This window comes from Pongo pygmaeus, chromosome X (assembly GCF_028885625.2).
Source record: "Pongo pygmaeus isolate AG05252 chromosome X, NHGRI_mPonPyg2-v2.0_pri, whole genome shotgun sequence".
Classification (NCBI taxonomy): Eukaryota; Metazoa; Chordata; class Mammalia; order Primates; family Hominidae; genus Pongo; species Pongo pygmaeus.
The window spans coordinates 2,176,089-2,197,932 of NC_072396.2; the positions used below are offsets into that span (position 1 = coordinate 2,176,089).

The 21,844-nt window shown below is 42.8% G+C and overlaps 2 long non-coding RNA genes across 6 annotated transcripts in view; one reads left to right on the plus strand and one right to left on the minus strand.

The window, feature by feature from the left end:
- The first annotated feature begins 5,763 nt into the window (after positions 1-5,763).
- LOC129025679 (uncharacterized) overlaps positions 5,764-21,844 on the plus strand; it is a 56,431-nt gene continuing 40,350 nt past the window's right edge. For 4 of the 5 annotated variants that reach the window (XR_010125507.1, XR_008497060.2, XR_010125508.1 and 1 more), the window contains exons 1-8: positions 5,780-6,009; positions 7,627-7,669; positions 8,778-8,846; positions 11,703-11,747; positions 12,461-12,614; positions 15,504-15,572; positions 18,776-18,820; positions 19,469-19,537. This is a non-coding gene — a long non-coding RNA (uncharacterized LOC129025679). Of the gene's footprint in view, positions 6,010-7,626; positions 7,670-8,777; positions 8,847-11,702; positions 11,748-12,460; positions 12,615-15,503; positions 15,573-18,775; positions 18,821-19,468; positions 19,538-21,844 lie in introns of all 5 variants that reach the window. The other variant, XR_008497061.2, reaches the window with a different exon arrangement.
- LOC129025680 (uncharacterized) lies at positions 9,619-11,955 on the minus strand. The gene is made up of 2 exons (XR_010125509.1): positions 11,337-11,955; positions 9,619-10,321 (listed from the first exon to the last, which is right to left on the minus strand). It is a non-coding gene; the product is annotated as an uncharacterized LOC129025680 (long non-coding RNA).

Consider the following 21,844-nt stretch of genomic DNA (forward strand, 5'->3'; position numbering starts at 1 on the left):
CCTCCCAGGCTCAAGCAATCAGCATGCCTGGCTAATTAAAAAAAAAAACAATTGGGCAGGTGGGGGAGGTGAGCATGGTGGCTCATGGCTGTAATCCCAGCACTTTGGGAGGCCGAGGCAGAGGCATCACCTGAGGTTAGGAGTTTGAGACCAGCCTGGCCAACATGGTGAAACCCCATCTCTACTAAAAATATAAAAATTGGCTGGGCGTGGTGGTGCATGCCTGTACTCCCAGCTACTCAGGAGGTTGAGGCGGGAGAATCGCTTGAACCCGACAGGTGGAGGTTGGAGTGAGTCGAGATTGCGCCACTGCACTCCAGCCTGGGCGACAGAGGGAGACCCAGTGTCAAAAAAAAAAAAAAAAAAAAAAAAATATGGTTGTGGTCAGAAACAAGGAAATGTAGGGAAGCCATAAACTCAGTAATGAACTGGACTCCTTTTAGGGAGTAGATTAGGCTGTTCCTGGTGTGTGTTACCAGATACTCTGAAATATTCCTCGGTCGAATGCCTCTAAGAATGATGTAGTCGACCACAAACCTCCCCCATCTGTTATATCTCCTTGTCTTGTCCCCCCAAATTGTTTTCTCCTTGCTTTGCTTTTCCTGATGGGGCTCAGGAAACATTCCAGCAAAATATGGAACTGTGGCATTTGAGAAAACAATTTAAGTACGAAGGTCACTTTCACCTTTACCCTCATGGTTCTTCCTTAACATCGGTCATCAAACCTCGGAAGGACTCTCTGACCTTACCCGGAAGGACTCTCTGACCTTACCCGGAAGCAGGTCAGGGGACCCTCATTCCACAGGTGCCCTCCCTATACCAGGAGGAAGAGAATATCCTTAACTCTGAACATGCAGGGACGCAGAAGAATCTGAACAAACAGGCCCTGCTAAGTTCCCGCAGTTTATTCTCATTAGATCAGATCCTTTTGCTACAGGTGTGTAAAACAGAGCCACTCCATCTTGAATAGGGGCTGGGTAAAATGAGGCTAAAACCTACTTGGCTGCATTCCCAGATGGTTAAGGCATTCTAAGTCACAGGATGAGATAGGAGGCTGGTACAAGATACAGGCGATAAAGACCTTCCTGATGAAACAGGTTGCAGTGAAGCAGCCAGCCAAAACCCACCAAAACCAAGATGGCCACAAGAGTGACCTCTGGTTGTCCTCACTGCTACACTCCCACCAGCACCATGACAGTTTACAGATGCCATGGCAACGTCAGGAAGTTACCCTACATGGTCTAAAAAGGGGAGGCATGAATAATCCACCCCTCATTTAGCATATCTTCAAGAAATAACCATAAAAATGGGCAACCAGGAGCCCTCCGGGCTGCTCTATGGAGTAGCCATTCTTTATTCCTTTTGTTTCCTAATAAACTTGCTTTCACTTTACTCTATGGAATCACCCCGAATTCTTTCTTGCTCGAGATTCAAGAATGCTCTCTTGCGGTCTGGATTGGGACCCCTTTCCTGTGGCGCTTTTCTTCAATAATCATACTTCTCCATCACTGTCCACTCTTCATTAAAACTAAACATATCACATCTGTAATCCCGGCACTTTGGGAGGCCAAGGTGGGTGGATCAACTGAGGTCAGGAGTTCGAAACCAGCCTGGCCAACATGGTGAAACTCTGTCTCTACTAAAAATACAAAAATTAGCCAGACGTGGTGGTGCTTGCCTATAGTCCTGGCTACTCGGGAGGCTGAGGCAGGAGAGTCGCTTGAACTCAGGAGGTGGAGGTTGCAATGAGCCGAGATCCCATCACTGCACTCCAGCCTGGGTGACAGACTGAGACTCCATCTCAAAAACAAACAGAAAAACCAAAAAACCTAAGCATAAAAATACTCAGATTTTCCTGTTTCTTTCTTTATGATGGCTTCTGTGTCACATAAAACCTAAATACATGGGCCTGCTTTTCTCTTGCTATTCTGTCTTTTGTTCTAGGGGCCTTAGTCGTAAACCCGATGATGGGTGAGGAAACATGTTTCTCCCTCCCTGCTACCCTGCCATTACGACAGGCCACAGGCAGCACTTCCAGCTGCTCCGTGGATGTGCTGCAACTTGAATTTGAACTTATTTCAAGTTCTTTGCCTTCAGAATGGTCAGGAATAGAGCCCATATTCCAGGTGAACCACAGCCCCATCATGTCAACAGGTTTAGACGCAATGACATTGGGGAGGCTCGACTGCTGAAAGTGAAGAAGGAAAGCGCTTCCTAGGATAGGGTTTGTAAAGAAGCTTAAATCAGTGATGTCTCCTTGCGTCCGGTCCATGCCAATGCGCAATTCCATTTTCTTTCCCTCTTTACAGAAAAGGCTGGTCCCTGACTCTGGAACTGTATGCATGAGATGTTTCTCCTGAATCTACAGAGAAGCAAATCCCCATGACTCAAAGACAGAATCTGTGAAATTTTACTGTCTGATCTAGGAACAGTTTTTAGGATGTCATTGTCATCTGTTGATTGGATTTTGAGTTGACCCCCAAAAGTTCAGATTAAAAAACATGTGTCTGAGCAGATCTGGTAGGCGGTACCCCTCTTCTTTTTTTTGAGATGTAATCTTGCTCTATTGCCCAGGCTGGAGTGCAGTAGTGTGATCTGAGCTCACCACAACATACGCCTCTCAGGTTCAAGTAATTCTCCTGCCTCAGTCTCCAGAGTAGCTGGGATTACAGGCACTCACCGCCATGCCCAGCTAATTTTTGTATTTTTAGTAGAGATGGGGTTTCACCATGTTGGCCAGGCTGGTCTCGAACTCCTGACCTCAGGTGATCCACCCACCACAGCCTCCCAAAGTACCGGGATTACAGGCATGAGCCACTGTGCCCAGCCTGCCTTTCTTTTCTTGCATGTCTCTGGCTGGTATTTAGTGTGCGAACATGGCATCACTGGTACTCTACTAGCCAGCTGAAAAGACGCATACACAGGCTCGCACATCAAGTTACTGCCAAATTAATTATTGCTGTAAAAATGCTTTGCACCACTGAGGGGGCACAGACCACGAAATTTCCAATGTATGAACTCTAGGCTACCAAATACTGTTTACCTTTGGGCACTGTGAACCCCGAGGAAAATTCCAGTGATTTGGGGGCAGTCACAAGGCAAAGTGGTCCAAATGGCCTGAACTCAGAATCAAAGAGCCCTTCGTCTTGATCCCAGCCCACTGCTAATGAACTCTATGGCCCTGTGTTGTTTTCTTATCAGCAGACGTGAGCTAGTAAGTCCAATATCCATGTATCACAATTGTTTCCCAATGAATGAACACACAGAAAGTTATATGACCATACAAAAATGTCAGGTAAAAATTTAATTGTTTGTCCATCAATCCATCTATTCACTCATCTATCCACTCATCCATCTATTCTTTTACCCACCCATCTATCCAGCTATCTATCCGTCTGTCCATCTATCTATCCATCTATCCATTTGTCCATCCATCCATCTATCCATCCATCCACCCACTCATCTATCTCTCTACCCATTCATCCATCCAGCCAGTAATCTGTCCATCCATCTATCCATCCATTCGTTCATCCATCTATCCATCCATCCACCCACCCACCCACTCATCTCTCTACCTCTCCAGCCACCCAGTAATCTGTCCACCCATCTATCCTTCCAACCATCCATCCACGCACCTATCCACCCACCTATCTATCTGTCCATCTATCCATAGATCAATCCATCTATCCCCCCTTTCATCCATCCATTTAATCATCTGTCCATTTATCCATTCCTGCACCCACTCATCCATTCAACCATTTATTCATCTATGTATCCATCCATTCATCCATCCACCCAACTATCTATCCATCCAATCATCCACTCATCTTTCCATCCATCTATCCACTCATCCCCTCATCCATCCACCCATTTGTCCACTCATTTATTCATTCATCTAGCCATCTATCTCTTTATCCATCCTTCCAGCAAGTGATCCATCCATTCATGCATCCGGATGGCTGTCTGTCCATTCATTCATCCATCCACCACTTCCTACCCCCAGACCCATCTATCCACCCATCATCCACTGACTTCAAAAGCTTCATTTGATCGTCTGTGCAGCAGACATGGTGTGTGATGCTCTGACACCTCTTAAGTGCTATGGTTGCCCACAAGAACCTCACGGGAGGTCTCTAAGTTGGGCTCAGACCTTGGTAATGAAAACCAGAAATAAAAGTGATTTAAAGAAAGCTGACAGAAACCTAACTTTAGCAAATGGTAAGATAAAAATGTACTCCTTTGTCCTGTAAAAGAAGTTGGGAGAGTGAGTCGGGCTGGCACAGCCGTCCTGCTGTATCACCAGCCACCCTGATACCTTTGCTTAACGTGTTCTGCCATGCTTAGAATACAACTTCTGGCTGGGCGCGGTGGCTCATGCCTGTAATCCCAGCATTTTGGGAGGCCGAGGTGGGCGGATCATGAGGTCAGGAGTTCGAGACCAACCTGGCCAACAAGGTGAAACCCTGTCTTTACTAAAAATACAAAAAGTAGCCAGGCATGGTGGTGCATGCCTGTAATCCCAGGTACTGGGGAGGCTGAGGCAGAAGAATCGCTTGAACCCGGGAGGCGGAGGTTGCGGTGAGCCAAGATTGTGCCACTGCACTCCAGCCTGGGCCACAGAGCAAGACTCCATCTCAAAACAAACAAACAAACAAACAAACAACACACACACAACTTCTATCCTGTAGGAGAGTTCCTGCTCCAAACTGGCTGCTGGGACTCCAGCCATCACGTCGTTATTCTAGGCAGGTTCAGGATGAAGCAAAGACAAAAAAAAAAAAAAAAAGAAAGAAAGAAAAAAGAAAAATTATTCTGCCTCCAGGAGTGGAGTGCATAGTTAGACTGCTGCATTCCTCAAACCCCTGAGGTGGGCCCCGGGGTGCGGGGCCAGCCCCTCTGGCCTTGCCTGTGTCTGATCCAGGGGCACAGGTGGCCTGGGGAGAGACGGAGTTGCCGCAGGCCTGAAACAGCACAAGACCAATGTTACCGAAGGGCCCCTGACGCAGCCTGCTGGAGCGGGTCGCCAAGGACCAGGACTTAGCCAGGCGACCCAGATAGGGGTCTTATCCCCAACCCCAAACCACGACCACAAGTCCTCACTCCCAACCCTGTCTCTGAGCTTGCGGCGGAACGTCCTTGGTCCCGCGCAGAGGGGGTATCCGCAGTGTGTCTCAAAGCCCCCCACCCCCGCCATCCTTCTCCACTGAGCGCCCCCAGTTCGGACGCTCCAGAAAGGACCAGGGGCCATGGCTGCCTGTCGAGGCCTACGCCTTCCTGAGCAGGGAAGGGATTGCACTTTGCACCCCTTGGGGATCGCCCTGAGCGCCCCGTGAGCAGCGGGAAGGGGGCCCCATACTTTTCTGAGCAAAGGAGCAGGAAGAGTTTCATTTCCTCCCCGTTGGGGCTGCCTGTTAGGAACAGAGAGGGGACAGCAAGGGCGAGCGCGGAGAGGCCCACAGCTCTCCAAGAAGGGCGGCGGTTTCTCTTGGCTCCAGGTAGGGGCCGCCCTGGGGCGTGCATTTAAGGGGCTGTAGAGAGGGAGGGACCCGCACTTTCCCGAGAATGTTGGGGGTTGCACTTTGCTCTAGTTGGCGGCGTCCTGGCGACGGGCTTGTGGGCGGGGGGCACTCACAGTTTCCTGAGAAGGGAAGGGGGGCGTCCCGTGGTCCCCTCGGCGCCGCCCGAGCCACCTCCGCCCGCCCCTTCTTCTGTCCCCTCCCCGGGCCCGGCGTTCCCTCCCCTTCCGTGCGCAAGTGGAGGCCGGGGCGGGGTGGGGCGGGGCAGGCGCAGCCTGGGCTGAGTTTGCAGGGCTGCTCCCCTCACCCAACCCCTTGGAGTCCTCTGCGCGCTACGCCCCACCCGACCCGTGGGGGAGGTTCCGTCCCGCCGCCTTCGCCCGCGCGCTGCACTCGCGGACGGTCTCTGCTCGCCTTGGGCGCGCCCTGGGGCGCCGGGCTGCGCTGGCGCTGCTGCTCCTCGGCCTGCTCCGTCCTCTGGTGGCCGCCCCGGGTGAGCGAGCGGCGGGATCCGGGTGGGGGACGGGGGGGACGGGGGGGAGGTGGCGCGGGCTGGGCCTGGGGATCCGCTTGGGGATGTGGGGTGCGGGGGCGGGGCGCCCCGCGGGGACACCCGGCCCCTCTTCAGTGCCCGGCGGGACGCGCTGTGCCCACGGGGGCCCAGGTCCGGAGGAGGCGCCCACTTTCTTCCCAACGCTCTTTCTGGGGCCAGGTGGGAGCCGTTTCAGAGGAAAAAGTCAGCGTTTCTTTTGTAAACCAAAAAGTATCTGGGACAAGTCTCAATGTGTTTGAGTTGATTTGGCGAAGGTCAGGAAGGAGCCCGGGAGACGGGTCTACACCTTTCTCCAAAGACGATATTGAGAGCTTCGGTATTTAAAGAGGGGAAAGTACGCTGGACGGGAAAGAAGGAGGAAGGCTCATTTTACCGAATTCACCTGTTGCAAAAGAAAAGGAGCAGGTAGAATAGTCAATTATGTATTTGTCTTGCGCTCACTCAGTTGGCACTTTACTAAGATAAGGTCAACAGAGAGTTGTTGCACTCTTTCTCTGTATCTGTCTGCTTGGGAACAGAAGGAAAGACAGCTTCTTGCCTGACTCAGCTTCCAGCTTTATTATTATTATTATTATTAATTATTTTGGCAGAGTGAACTGGGATTCCAAGTTTTACTTTTCCTTCTACAGTTTTCAGAATCGCAAACTCTTAAATTTAGGGGAACCTGGGGAAGAGGTGGCATCCGATTCCCCCCAACCCTGGTGACGTTCTTATGGATCTTATGGATACTGCATTCTCTCTTCTCTTTCTCTCTTCGCTCTTCTCTTTCCTTTCTCTCTCTCCTGTCTCTTCTCTCTCTCCTCCTCTTCTCTCCCTCCTCCTCTTCTCTCCCTCTTCCTCTCTGTGTCCTCTCCTCTCTCCCCCCACGTCTTCTCTCTCTCCCCTCTCCTCTCTCTCCTTTCTCGTCTCTCTCCTCTTTCCTCTCTCTCTTCTCTCGCTCTCCTTTCTCTCGCTTTTCTCTCTCCTCACTCTCCTCTCTCCCTCTCTCTCCCTCTCATCTCTCTTTCCTCTCTCTCTCGCCTCTCTCTCACCTCTCTCCCCTCTCTCTCTCCTCTCTCTCCCCCCTCTTCTCTCTCTCCTTTTCTCTCTCGTCTCCTCTCTCTCCTCTTTCCCATCTCTCTCTCCTCTCTCTCCTCTTTCCCATCTCTCTCTCCTCTCTTCTTCTCTCTCATCTCTCTCGCCTATCTCTCTCTGTCTCCTCACTCTCTCCTCTCTCTTGTCTCTCTGTCGCCTATCTCTCCTCTATCTCCTCTCTCTCCCCTCTCTCTCTCTCCTCCCTCTCTCTCCTCCGTCTCCTCTATCTCCTCTCTCCCCCTCTTCTCTCTCTCTCCTCTCTCTCTCCTCTCTCTGTCTCTCTCTCTCTCTTACTCCCTCTTTTTCTCTCATGCTCGTCTTTTACTGTTTTCACCTGAGGGAAGAGTGATGCGAAGATAGGAATTCACGTTTTCTGAAGTATTTGGAAACGTGGGGCCATGGTGTTTTCTCCACCTGTTTTTGGGTCATTCCTTCCTCATTTCTCAGAACATTGGTATTAACAGCTCATTTCCCTCTTTTAAGGGCTGACTTTGACTTAGCGATGCCTTTCGTGATGGAGGAAACAGTGAGTAACTTTTTAAAGTCTCCTCTGTTGCTGACTTTGTTGATTGTCATTGAATTATCATTTTCGAGACATCTCTTTTGCATGATAAATGGATTGAGTTTGGACAGTGGGAACATAGGAAGTATATGTGTTGTTTATTTTTGTTGTTGGATTTTTGATTTTTTTTTTTTTTTTTTTTTTACCAGCATGGTGGCTTTTGTTTTTGTTTTTTTTTTTTTTGAAGTGTAGGTTCAGAGTCTCACTCTGTGGCCCAGGCTGGAGTGCGGTGGCGCGATCTCGGCTCTCTGCAACCTCCGCCTCCTGGGCTTAAGCGATTCTCGTGCCTCAGCCTCCTGAGCATCTGGGATTACAGGCACCCACTACCACGCCCGGCTAATTTTTGTCTTTTTAGTAGGGGCTGGGTTTTGCCATGTGGAGCAGGCTGATCTCAAACTCCTAAACTCAAGCTATGCACTCACCTTGGCCTCCCAAAGTGCTGGGATTATAGGTGCAAGCCGTCACGCCCAGCCAGTATGCTGGCTTTTATTTTAAAATGGCTAGTCTTTGGAACAACGTAAGTCAAATGTGACTCCCTTGGCCAGGTCAGGCCTCATGGGCATAGATCTGTGCAGTCACACAGGGACCTGTGCTTACAAGGGTGCCGTGTTGCTTTATTGCTGTGTTGCTGCCATCTTCAAATTCTTCATACAGTTGGAACAATGGGTCGCGCATTTTCATTTTGCGCAGGGCCTCCCAAGTTCTGGAGGTGGTTTGGACATCTGGTTTAGCTTTCTTTGAAAATACCTGAAGTTAAATCCTGTACCTGGAAGACGACAGAAGGGAATTGGCAGGAGGCTACGTGTGTGGGTATCCCCACCGTGACAAAAACAAGGGCCAGTTTTTACCTGTTTAGTGAACAGTCTCTGTGCAAATTGATATTTCATTTTCTTTTCTCATCGCTATGGAAATTGATTTTTCATTTTCTGGTCGCTGTGGAAATTGATTTTTCATTTTCTTTTCTGGTCGCTATCGAAATTGATTTTTCATTTTCTGGTCGCTATGGAAATTGATTTTTCATTTTCTTGACTACTAGGTACTGATGACTGCAACTCTCATGTTTTACAAACAGGTGACCCAGCACCACCTAATCCTCCCAAACCAAAGCCAGATCCAAACCCCAACCGACCTGGTTTCACTGGTAAGAGCCTCTAACCCTACGGGTGGTCTCTATATTGTTTATTGTAACTTTATTTTATACTTATTAATAAGAATATTAATTCACATTTTCTCATGTTTTCTCATTTCTATCATATGACATTTACTGACAATTAAATACTATTCTATCTAAATATATAATAAAATACATTAATTTCTTTAATCCCTAATGTTGAAAACATTGTGTCTTCTGACATTTTAGAATTATGAATTACAAAGCCAATTTGAGTCAACTTTGTCTACTCTTTTTCATTCCTTTGAAGAGATTTCTGGCATTCAAATTGTCTAGATCAATGCTCGTGAGTACTTTTATAGCTTTTAACCTGGTTGTTTGCCCCAGAATTGTACCAATTTGATTTGATACCAGGGTATCTGCAAATGTCCCTGTCTTCGAACCTTTTCCAGTAGCAATTATCACCAACAAAACCTTTGTCAAATAGTGTAATTATTATATCAAACCGGTCTTAGTTTTACATCTCTCGTTCTGAAATGTAAAAAGCATAATGCATCCCAATGGGCCAAGGAGACTTCTTCTTTTGTGTATTGGATGCTTTGACCTTGATCCTTCAATTCATGGTGCCCGCCACCAGGCCCAGCTCATTTTTGTATTGTTAGTAGAGATGGGGTTTCACCATGTTGGCCAGGCTGGTCTGGAACTCCTGACCTCAGATGTTCTGCCTGCCTCAGCCTCCCTACCTACTGATGTATGAGCCTTCTTCAGTGATTTATCGATATTAAAGATTACCAGCCACTTATTATGAAAATGGTTTTGCACTTTATTTTTGCCTTTGAGTATTTTTAACAGGAATGTTTTACAAGTGGTATGTTTATTTTTTTATGGCGTCTTATGTTTGTGTGGATATCCTGCTTTTTGTAACTTTTTTTCCTTTTAAATTGAGAATCATTTTGCTATTGTCCCTTCTCTTCGGAGAAGTAAAACCTTCTTTTTAGTTTCATTTGAATTGTTTATCACCGTAGGTCGATTCAAGGAATGGTAACGCGTTTTCAATGTTGAGTTTTTTCTTTTCTTTTTTTTTTTTTTTGAGACAGAGTCTCCCTCTGTCGCCCAAGCTGGAGTGCAGTGGCATGATCTTGGCTCACTGCAACCTCCACTTCCTGGGTTCAAGTGATTCTTGTGCCTCAGCCTCCCAATTAGCCAGGATTACAAACACGCACCACCATGCCCAGCAAATTCTTGTATTTTCAGTAGAGATGGGGTTTCACCATGTTAGCCAGGCTGGTCTTGAACCCCTGACCTCAGGTTATCTATCTGCCCACCTCAGCCTCTCAAAGTGCTGGGATTACAGGTGTGAGCCACCATGCCGGCCTGAGCTTTTTCTTTGAGATTCGATTTGTCTCTTTCTCTTGTTCATTCTGTCAATGGGTTTCTAAAGTGTTTTTTTCCTTGTTTTTGTTACTCTGAATCCATTTTCATGTCCACTATTTTTCTGTTTATTTCTGTCATGTAGAAGATATTGTGTGTATATTTTTTTACTATCCATGAAATGATGACCCTTTGTTAAATTCCAATTTTTTTCTTTTCATTTCTGACCTTTTCTAAGAAGTCGGTATGTTATTTGGTAATGGGTTTTTAAAATTTTCCCTGTTCCTAGATTTATACGTTCTCTTTACAGTTTATTTGTAATTTAGTTCTATGGCCTTTGCTAGAAAACTCAGGACAACTTTTAATATGTAGAGCTGTAAATACGGTAGACAGCTTTTTTTCCAGACATTAGGACAAAAACCCAAAGAGATTCACCTTTAAATAAACTAAATCATTTCAATAAGTGTCTTTCTCTTCTAGTATACTTTTTTTTCTGAACACATAGGTTCTCATACCATGAGATTTCTTCTTTCTATACAATATACGTGAAAAATCATGTGCTTTTTATTCATTACTTGTGTATTTTAATGTGGTTTTGAAAAAAAGATTCATTTTGATGTAGCCCCTCATGTTTCTTTCATTTGAGCCTCCTTGATCACTCCCAATATAAAATGTGCCTCGACCTTAATTGGGACTTGAAAAGCTTGGAACTAGAAGGCTGGGCCAGGTAAGGTGGCTCACATCTGTAATCCCAGCACCTTAGGAGGCCGAGATGGCTGGATCACTTGAGGTCAGGAGTTCAAGACCAGCCTGACCAACATGGAGAAACCCTGCCTCTGCTAAAAATACAAAAATTAGCCGGGCATGGTGGCGCATGCCTGTAATCCCAGCTACTCGGGAGGCTGAGGCAGGAGAATGGCTTGAACCTGGGAGGCGGAGGTTGCAGTGAGCTGAGATCACACCACTGCACTCCAGCCAGGCAGAAGGACAAAACTCCATATGAGAAAAAAAAAAGAACTAGAAAGCTGGCTTTGAAACTAGCATGAATGTCACATTAGTTTGTGGAGCCCAGCTGGGTGGTTAGAGCTACTTTTCAGACACAGATCAGAATCTGTCAGTCACAGATCAGATCACAGTCACCTGCCCTACCTCTTATGGTCTGCCTTGCTGAAGGTGTTGGGGACCTGGGAGGAGATAATGGGGAATCAACAGGACAGAGTTGTGTGCAGGCAGATTCGGAGTCCCAACTGGGTCCAGGCAGCACAGTTGATTTACAAATGACATTACTTCTCTCTCCCTCCCTCTCTCGCTGTCATCTCTTACTCTTTTCATCTGGGGGAAGAATGATGTGAAAATGGTCAGGAATTTACTTTTTCAAATGAGATCCTGGTCAGTGTGATATTCAGAAAAGTCTTTAGTCATGTGGGTCTCTGGTGATTTCTCCATCTGTTTCCAGGGTCATTCCTTCCTCATTTCTCAGAGCTTTACTATTAACAGACCGTTTCCTTCCTTTAGGGGCTGACTTTGACTTAGCAGATGCCTTTGGTGATGGAGGAAACAGTGAGTAACTCGTTAAAGTCTCCTCTGTTGCTGATTGGTTATTGTCACCAAATTACTGTCATTTCCAAGAGACTTATCTCTTTTGCATAATCCATGGATTGGGTTTATACAGTGGAAATATTGGAAGTATATGCCTTGTTGTGCTTTTTGTTGTTGGATTTTTGTTTGTTTTCCCACCAATATGGCTTTTATTTTAAAATTGTTACAGTCTTTGGAATGATATAAGGCAAATGTCACTTCCCTGGCCAGGTCAGACTTCATGGGCATGTGACCTGTGACGTCACACAGGGACCTGTGCATACAAGGGCACCATATTGGTATATTACTCTGTAGCTGCCATCTTGAAATTCTTCATAAAATTGGAACAGAATCTTGCATTTTCATTTTGTGCAGGACCTCTCAAATTCTGGAGGTGGTCTGGACACCTGGCTTAGTTTTCTTTGAAAATACTTGAAGTTAAATCCTGTAGCTGGAAGATGATGGAAGGGAATTGGCAGGAGACTATGTGTATGGGCATCCCCACCATGACAAAAACAAGGGTCATTTTTTACCTTTTTAGTGAACGGTCTCCATGCAAATTGATTTTTCATTTGCTTTTCTGGTCGCCATGGAAATTGATTTTTCATTTGCTTTTCTGGTCGCCATGGAACTTGATTTTTCATTTGTTGACTGCAAGGCACTGATGATCGCCAACTCTCATGTTTTACAAACAGGTGACCCAGCACCACCTAATCCCCCCAAACCAAAGCCAGATCCAAATCCCAACTGACCTGGTTTCACTGATAAGAGCCTCTAACCCTACGGAGTGGTCTCTGTGTTGTTTACCTGGCAGTGATGTCCGTGTCATCTGAGAAGAGGAGATTTCAGGTGAGCCTGTTCCTACTGTTGAATTACAAGGTAATTCCAGTGTTCAAGTAGTGGAAAACCTAGATTACGAAAATATGTTTTTGGTTTGGATTTTATTTTCCTTTTCTTGATTTTACTTCAAAGATAAATGGAACTTCCAAATAATTGAATAAGAGCTTTTAGATGTAGACTTGATATGAGGAAAAGAATCTGTGTTTCCCATGGAGAAACCAACTTGTTTTAAATAATTAGATTTTTACTGAGTGTTTTTCTTTATATGTTTGTTTAATTTTTAACACAGAAAACTATCAAGATGCTCTAAATCCTGTTGACATTTTTATGGTTTTTTGCTGGTAATGTTATTATTGGCATAAGAATATTCCTTGACCATTTTGTCATGTCATTTAATCATTTGTATCATACGACTTTACATTATTATACTACATACTTAATTACATACTTTGGTTTCTTTAACTAATCCCTAATTCTGAAGTTATGTTTCTTCTGATGTTTTGGAATTATAAATTACAAAGCAAATTTGACTGCCCTTCATGCACTTTCCTTTATGTTTGAAGATATATTTCTAGAGTGCAAGTTGTTTAGATCGATGTGTGTGAGTACTTTTGTAGCTTCTGACATGGTTTTGAAATTGACCCAGAATTGCACCAATTTATTTTGATGGCGGCGGGGTGCGCAGATGACCCTTTCCTCACCCTGTCTCCGATATTGGTGTTCACCAAAACATCTTTGTCCAGTAGTACAAAATGTCATGCTAACCTTGTCTTAGTTTCACGTCTTTAATTCTGAAACTTGAAGCAAAAACAATGCATCAGTGGGCCGTGGAGACTTCTTCTTCTGTGTATGGGATACTGTGTCTTTTATTCTTCTATTCTGGTGTGTTCTCCCTGATTTGTAGTCATATTTGAATTATTTATAGACAATAAACATTGCCCAATATATTATGAAAATGTGTTTCCACTTTATTGTTGCCTCTGAAAACATTTTGAACAGAACCATTTACAAGCAAGGCTTGAATTTTTCTTTTTTATGTTGTCTTAGGTTTGTGTGAGTTTCCACTTTTGTGTAACACGTTTTTCCTTTAACTTCAGAACCATTTGATCACTGTCTCTCTTCCCTCTTGGGAAAAAGAAAACCATCTTTTTCTTTTCATTTGAATTACTTACAACTGTGAATTGATCTATAGAGTGCTAAAGTATTTGTAAAATCGAGCATTTTCATTGGGACTCAAATTCTTCTGTGTGCCTTTTTCTCCTGGTGATTTATTTAAATGGATTTCTAAGATGTTTTCCCACCAGTATTGATTTGTTTTGGTGAGTACATTTTTATGTGTGCTATTTGTCTCTCTATTTCTGAACTATAGCAACATTTTTGTGCATTCTCTCTTACTCTCCATTGAATGATGAACCCTTAGGAACTTCCAATTGTTTTCATTTCTTAATGTTTCTAAGACCGACATATTATTTGTAAGTGATTTTAAAATTTGTCTCCTTTTCAATGTTTTCTCGTTGTCTTCAGAGTGCATTCGTATTTTTGTTGAATTGGCTTTGCTAGAGAACACATGATGGCTTTAAGTATGAGTGAAGAGAGTAGACATTTTTTATTCCTGATTTCAAGGTAAAAACCTAAAGAGGTTCACCTGTAAATAAAATAGATTGTCTTTACAAAACCAGATATTCATTCCAAGAAGATCTCTCTATTCTAGTATACTTTTTTTTCCTAAACATACAATAGTATAGGTTCTCATATTGTGAGACTTCTTATTTCTTTATACACAATATATTTGAAAAATCATTGGATTTTTAGTGATTACTAATGTACTGTTACATGGTTTTGAAAAGTGTTGGATTCAAAGTTTCCTTCATTTAAGCCTCTTTTTCTCCCTTCCCCATATAAAAATTTCATGATGGCCGGGAATAGAGGTTCACACATATAATCCCAGCACTTTGGGAGGCTGACATGGGAGCATCTTTTGAGCCCAGGAGTTCAAGACCAGCCTGGGCAACATAGCAAAACCCCCTCTCTACAATGAAATGAAAAATTAGCCAGGCATGGTGGCACATACCTGCTGTCCCACCTGCTTGGGAGGCTGAGGCAGGAAGATTGCTTGAGGCCAGGAGGCGGAGCCTGCAGTGAGCTGTGGTCACACCACTGCACTCCAGCCTGGGTGACAGAGGAAGACCCTGTCTCAAAACAAAACAAAAATGGTTCCTCGACTTTAGTTAGGATTTGAAAACCTTAGAACTGGAAGGCAGCCTCTGAAATGATCAAGAATGTCACAGCAGTTTGTGGAATACACCTGGGCGGGTAGACCCACTTTTTAGACACTCTCTAGCCCAAATCTGATCACAGTCATTCTTCCTCACCTCTTAGGGTCTCCCTCACAGAAGGTGTTGGGGGACTCGAACGAGATGTTGATGGGATGGAAATAACCAGTCCACTTGCTTCTGTTTAGAAACTCCTACAGTCTTTGGAATGATGTAAGGCAAATGTGACTCCCCTGGCCAGGTCAGGCTTCATGGGCATGCAGCTTGTGAAGTCACCCAGGGACCTGTGCTTACAAAGGCGCCATATTGGTTTACTGGTCTGTAGTTACCGTGTTGCTCTTCTTCATACAGTTGAGATGAGGGATCCCACATATTTGTTTTGCACGGGACCTTGCCAACTCTGTCACTGGTCTAGACACCTGCTTTAGTTTAATTTGATATTAAGCAATGTAGCCGGAAGATGATGGAAGAAAGTTGGCAGGAGGCTGTGTGTACGGTTATCCCTGCCATGACAAGCAACAAGCTCCAACTTTTACCTGATCCATCAGCCATCTCTATGCAAATTGATGTTTCATTTTCTTTACTCCAAGACACTCACGATTGCAACTCTCATTGTCACAAACAGGTGACCCAGCACCTCCTAATTCACCCAAGCCGAAGCCAAATGCGAACCCTGAGCAGCCTGGATTCATTGGTAAGTGCTTCTCACTCTATAGGTTGTCTGTATATTGTCCACAGTAGAGTGGTATCCACATCAGCTGGACGAGAGGCTTTCCGATGAGCACGTGCTTGCTGTTGACTTTCTGTACTGTTACTCCAGTGGGCAGGGGGTGAAATACACAGTTTTCTGCAATAGATATTTGACTTGCATTTTATTTTTAGTTTGCTGATTTTACTTCCAAGATTGTATGGAACTTCTAAAACACCAAGCACAAGATTTTCATATGAACTTGGTATAGAGAAAGTGGCCTGTGCATTCCCTGTAGAGAAGCTTGGGTGTTTTCAATGTTTTTGCCCTTGAATATTTGTATCAGCTATTTTGACACGTGACAGCATTCTCGGGTAATCTGACTAGCAACTGTTTTTTGAACTGAATTGTTGTGAAACATTCAGGTTTTTAGTTCTTTTTTATTTTTGTTTTTAATTTTTAACACAGAAACATAAATAATGTTCATATCCTCTTGGCATTTTGATGGTTATTTGCGCTTACATTTTATATATCAGTTTAAATGAAGCAAACATTAAGTAGTAAAGCCAGTCTTCATACTGCATTGTAACATTATTTTTATTATTTTATTATTATTATTATTTGAGATGGAGTCTTGCTGTGTTGCCCAGGCTGGAGTGCAGTAGCGTGATCTCTGCTCACGGCAACCTCTGCCTCCTGGGTTCAAGCAGTTCTCCTGTCTCAGCTCCTGAGTAGTTGGGATTACAGGCATGCACCACCATGCCCGGCTAATTTTTTTGTGTGTATTTTTAGTAGAGACAGGGTTTCACCATGCTGGCCAAACTGGTCTCGAGCTCCCGACCTCAGGTGATCTGCCCACCTCGGCCTCCCAAAGTGCTGGGATTACAGGCATGAGCCACTGTGCCTGGCCTATTTTATATTTATTAATAGTCACTGAACATTTGCTCATGTCATTTTATCATTTATATCATATGACATTTACTGTCAATTATATACTATTCTATATAAATATATAATACATTAATTTATTGAATCCCTAATGTCTAAAATATTGTGTCTTCTGACTTTTTAGAATTATGAATTACAAAGCAAATTTGAGTCAACTTCATCTACTTTTTTTTTTATTATTCCTTTGAAGAGATTTCTGCATTCAAATTGTCTAGATGAACGTATATGAGTCCTTTTATAGTTTTTGACCTGGTTCATCATTTGCCCCGGAACTGTCCCAGTTTATTTTGATGATGGTGTGTGCAGATGTCTCTGTCTTCACACCATCTCTATACTGGTTATCACCTGCAAAACCTTTGTCAGATAGTATAAGGATTATATCAAACTTGTCTTAGTTTCGCATCTCTAATTCTGAAATTTAAAAAAAAATAGTGCATTCCAGTTGGCCATGGATACTTCTTTTTGTGTATTGGATGTTATGCCCTTTATTCTTAAATTCTTATATGTACCTACTGATTTATAAGTCGTCTTCAGTTATTTATGGATATTAAAGATTATCAGCTACTTACTATGAAAATGTTTTTGCCATTTATTTTTGCCTTTTAATATTTTTAACAGGAATGTTTCACAAGCAAGACCTATTTTTTTATGGTGTCTTATGTTTGTGTTGGTTTTCTGGTTTTGTGACTTTTTTTTTTAACGGAGAATAATTTTGCCATTGTGTCTCCCGCTTGGGAAAAGTAAAACCGTCTTTTTAATTTCATTTGAATTGTCTTCAAACATAAGTTGATCAAAGAAGTTGTGAAACATTTTCAAAGTTGAGCTTTTTCCTTGAGATTTGATGCATCTGTTTCTCCTGATGATTTTTGTCAATGGATTTCTCAATTGTTTTTTGTTTTTGTTTTTGTTTTTTGTTTCTCTGAATCTATTTCTGTGTCCGCTATTTTTCTGTTTATCTCTATGCTATAATATACAAAGGATTTTGTATATTTTTCTTTATGATCCACAAATTGTTTGCAAATTTTTTTAATTTCCCCTTTTTTATATTTGTACATTTTGTTTACAGTTTGTTTGTAATTTGGTTGTACTGTCTTTGCTAGATAAACCCAGGACAGCTTTTCATACAATTCATACATACTGAATTGTAAATACAGTAAACAGCTTTTATTTCAGGCTTTAGGGCAAAAACCCAGAGAGATTCACCTTTAAATAAAGTAAATCACTTCAAAAAGCCTCTTTCTACTCCAGTATACTTTTTTTCCTAAATATATAATAGCATAGTTTCTCATACCATGAAATTTCTTATTTATATACAATATATTTGACTAATTATTTGATTTTTCTTGATTACTCATGTACTCTTACATGGTTTTGTAAAAATGTTGGATTTGATGTAGCCCCTCATGTTTCTTTTATTTAAGTCTCCTTGTTATCCCCTTTCAGTATAAAAATTTCCCCAACCTGGCCGGGCACAGTGGCTCATGCCTGTAATCCCAGCACTTTGGGAGGCCAAGGTGGGTGGATCACAAGGTCAGGAGTTCGAGATCAGCTTGGCCAATATGGTGAAACCCCATTTCTACTAAAAATACAAAAATTAGCTGGTTATGGTGGCGGGCACCTGTAGTCCCAGCTACATGCGAGGCTGAGGCAGGAGAATTGCTTGAACCTGGGAGGAGGAGGTTGTTGCAGTGAGCCGAGATTGTGCCACTGCCCTCCAGCCTGGGGAATAGAGCAAGACTCCGTCTCAAAAAAAAAAAAAATTTCCCGAACTTTAGTTGGGATTTGAAAAGCTTAAAACTAGAAGGCAAACTCTCAAACCATGGTGAGTTTTCACGTCAGTTTGTCCAGCACAAATGGGTTGGTAGAGTCACTTTTTAGACACCCTCTAGCCCCTCTTAGAGCCTCCCTGGTGGAAGGTGTTGGTTACCTGGGGGGAGATGATATTTGGACAGGAAATCAGCAGGAGAGAACTATGTGCAGGTTAGAGCTGGAATTCCAACTCTGTCCAGGCAGCACAATTGATTTATAAATTGTTTTATTTCTCTCTCTCTGGCTCTCATCTTTTGTTCTTTTCATCAGAAGGGAGAGTGATGTGAAAATGATCAGGAATTCACTTTTTCTACTGAGATTCTGGTTAGAGGGATATCCAGAAAAGTATTTAGGAACGTGGGGTTATGGTGTTTTCTGCATCTGTTTACGAGATCATTTCTTCCTCATTTCTCTCAGAACTTTGGTGTTAACAGCCCGTTTCCCTCCTTTAGGGGATGACTTTGACTTAGCAGATGCCTTACATGACAGAAGAAATTGTGAGTAACTCCGTAAAGTCTCCACTGTGGCTGACTTGCTTATTATCACCAAATTATTATCGTTTCCAAAAAACATATCTTTTGTGAATGATCAATGAAACCTGTTTGCACAGTGGAAAGTTAGGGAGTAGGTGTGTTGTTGTTTGTTTTGGATGTTGTTCGACTTTGTTTTTGTTTTTGCCAGTATGCATAGTTTTATTTTAAAACTCTTACAGTCTTTGGAATGATGTAAGGCAAATGTGACTCCCCTGGCCAAGTTAGGCTTCATGAGTGTGTGACTTGTTCGATCACCCAGGGACCCATGCTTACGAGGGTGCCATATTGGTTTATGAGTCTGTAGTTGTCATCTTGAAATTCTTAATACAGTTGAGCAAGGGTTTCTGCATTTTCATTTTACACAGTACCTTGCCAATTCTGTAGCTGATCTGAAAAGCTGCCTGATGGGTTTTATTGAAAATGCTTTATAAGTACTGTAGCTGGAAGATGTTGGAAGGCTATTGGCATGAGGCTGTGTGTATGGGTATCCCCACCATGACAAAGAACAAGGTCCAATTTTTATCTGTTTAGTGAACGTCTGTATGCAAATTGATGTTTCATTTTCTTCATTGCAAGGCACTCATAATCGCAACTCTCATCTTTTACAAACAGATGAGCCAGCACCACTGAACCCACCCAAACCAAAGCCAAATCCAAACCCCAAGCAGCCTGATTCCACCGGTAAGAGCCTGTAACCCTATGGGTCATCTGTATGTTGTTTACAGGACAGTGATGTCTGTCAGCTGGGAGGAGATTGCACATGAAACCTGTGCTCACTCTTCACTCCTTGTACAAGGAAATTCCAAAACCTCGTTTTCAACTATGTAATTTTGATTTGGATTATATTTTTAGTGTCCTGATTTTACTTCTAAGATTTTAAGATTTAAGTCATAAATCTTAAATAGAATCTTAAATTCTGAGATTTTTTTGGATTCCACCTCTAAAAAAGTTGAATACGAGGTTTTAAATACAGACATGATATGAAGGAAGGGATATTTGCTTTCCAGTGGAGAAGTGAGTGCTTTTCAAATAGTTAGATCGTTAGTGATTTTTTTTTTGTTTACATGCTTGTTTAACTTGTAACACAGAAAAATATAGTGTCCAAATCCTGTTGACAGTTTGATAGTTATGTGCTAGTAACGTTATTTTTGGCATATTCATATTTCTTGATGATTTTCTCATGTCATTTAAGTCTTTCTAACATGACTTTTACTGTCAATTTTATATTCTTATTTCACACATAATTATATACTTCAATATTTAATTTTGAAAATGTTATGTTTCTTCTAACATTTTAGAATTATGGATTTCAAAGCCAACTTGAATCAACTTTATGCCCCTGTTTTTATTCCTTCGAATCAATTTCTAGAATGCAAATTGTTTAGATCAATGTGTATGAGTACTTCTATACCTTTTGACCTGGTTCTGAAATTGGCCCAGAATTATATGAATTTATTTTGATGCCAGGGATATGTGCAAATGTCCCTTTCTTCCCACCATCGTTACTGCTGCTGATCACCTAGAAAACCTTTGTCATGTACTATCACATGTAACATTAATCTTTGCCTAGTTTCAGTTCTTTAGTTCTGCAGTTAAAAAAAAAATAGTAAATAGTACATTTTTTTTGGAGATAGAGTCTTGCTCTGTCACCAGGCTGGAGTGCAGGAGCACCATCCCAGCTCACCGCAGCCGCTGCCTCCTGGGTTCAAGCAATTCTGCTCCCTAGGCTCCCAAGTGGCTGGGACTACAGGTGCACGCCACCATGCCTGGCTAATTTTTTTTTTGTATTTTAGTAGAGATGGGGTTTCACCATGTTGCCCAGGCTGGTCTCCAACTCCTGAGCTCAGGCAGTCCACCCGCCTCGGCCTCCCAAAGTGCTAGGATTACAGGCATGAGCCACTGTGCCCAGCCTACTTCTTCTATATGTATTGATTACTTTGCCTTTATTCTTATCTTCCGATATGTCTGTATTGTTTTATAAGCGTTCCTCATTTTTTTATAGACATTATATATTGCCAACCATTTACTATGAAAATGCTTTTTCATCTTATTTTTGCCATTGGATAATTTAACAGTGTTTTTTGACAGGCAAGTCTTCAAATTTTTATTCATGGTGTCTTATATTTGTCTGAGCTTTCTGATTTTGGTGACTTTTTTTTTTTTTTTTTTGAGACAGAGTCTTGCTCTGTCGCCCAGGCTGGAGTGCAGTGGCACGATCTTGACTCACTGCAACCTCTCCCTCCCGGGTTCAAGCGATTCTCCTGCCTCAGCCTCCCCAGCAGCTGGGACTACAGGCATCCACCACCACGCCCAGCTAATTTTTGTATTTTTAGTAGACACGGGATTTCACCATATTGGCCAGGCTGGTCTCGAACTCCTGACCTCATGATCTACCTGCCTCAGCCTCCCGAAGTGCTGGGATTACAGGCGTGAGCCACCATGCCCAGCTGACGTTTTTTCCTTTGAACTTCAGAACCAACATGCCTGCAAAATTGAGATTTTTCTTGATATTCGATGTACCTCTTTCCCTGATGATTTCTTTTAATGCATTTCTAATTTTTTCTTTTTTTTCATTTCTCTGGATATATTTTTATGCCCAGTATCTTTCTGTTTATTTTTGTTACATAGAAAGGATTTAATATATTTTTCCTTACTATATCCTGAACTACGATCCCTTATTAAATTTCTATTTTTTTCTCATTTCATACCTTTCTAAGAAGACAATCTCATTATTTGCACGATTTTTAAATATTTTTCAATTTTCTATCTTTATATGTTTTCTTTACATTTTATTTGTATTTTTGTTGTACTACCTTTGATAGTAAACCCGGGACAGGTTTAAATATGAGTGAAGAGAGCAGATATTTTAAATTCCCGACTTTAAAGCAAAAACCCAAAGATATTCACCTTTAAATAAAATAAATTGCCTTTTAAAAAATGTAGTCATTTCAGGAAGGGTCATTCTATTCTGGTATACTTTTTTCCCCA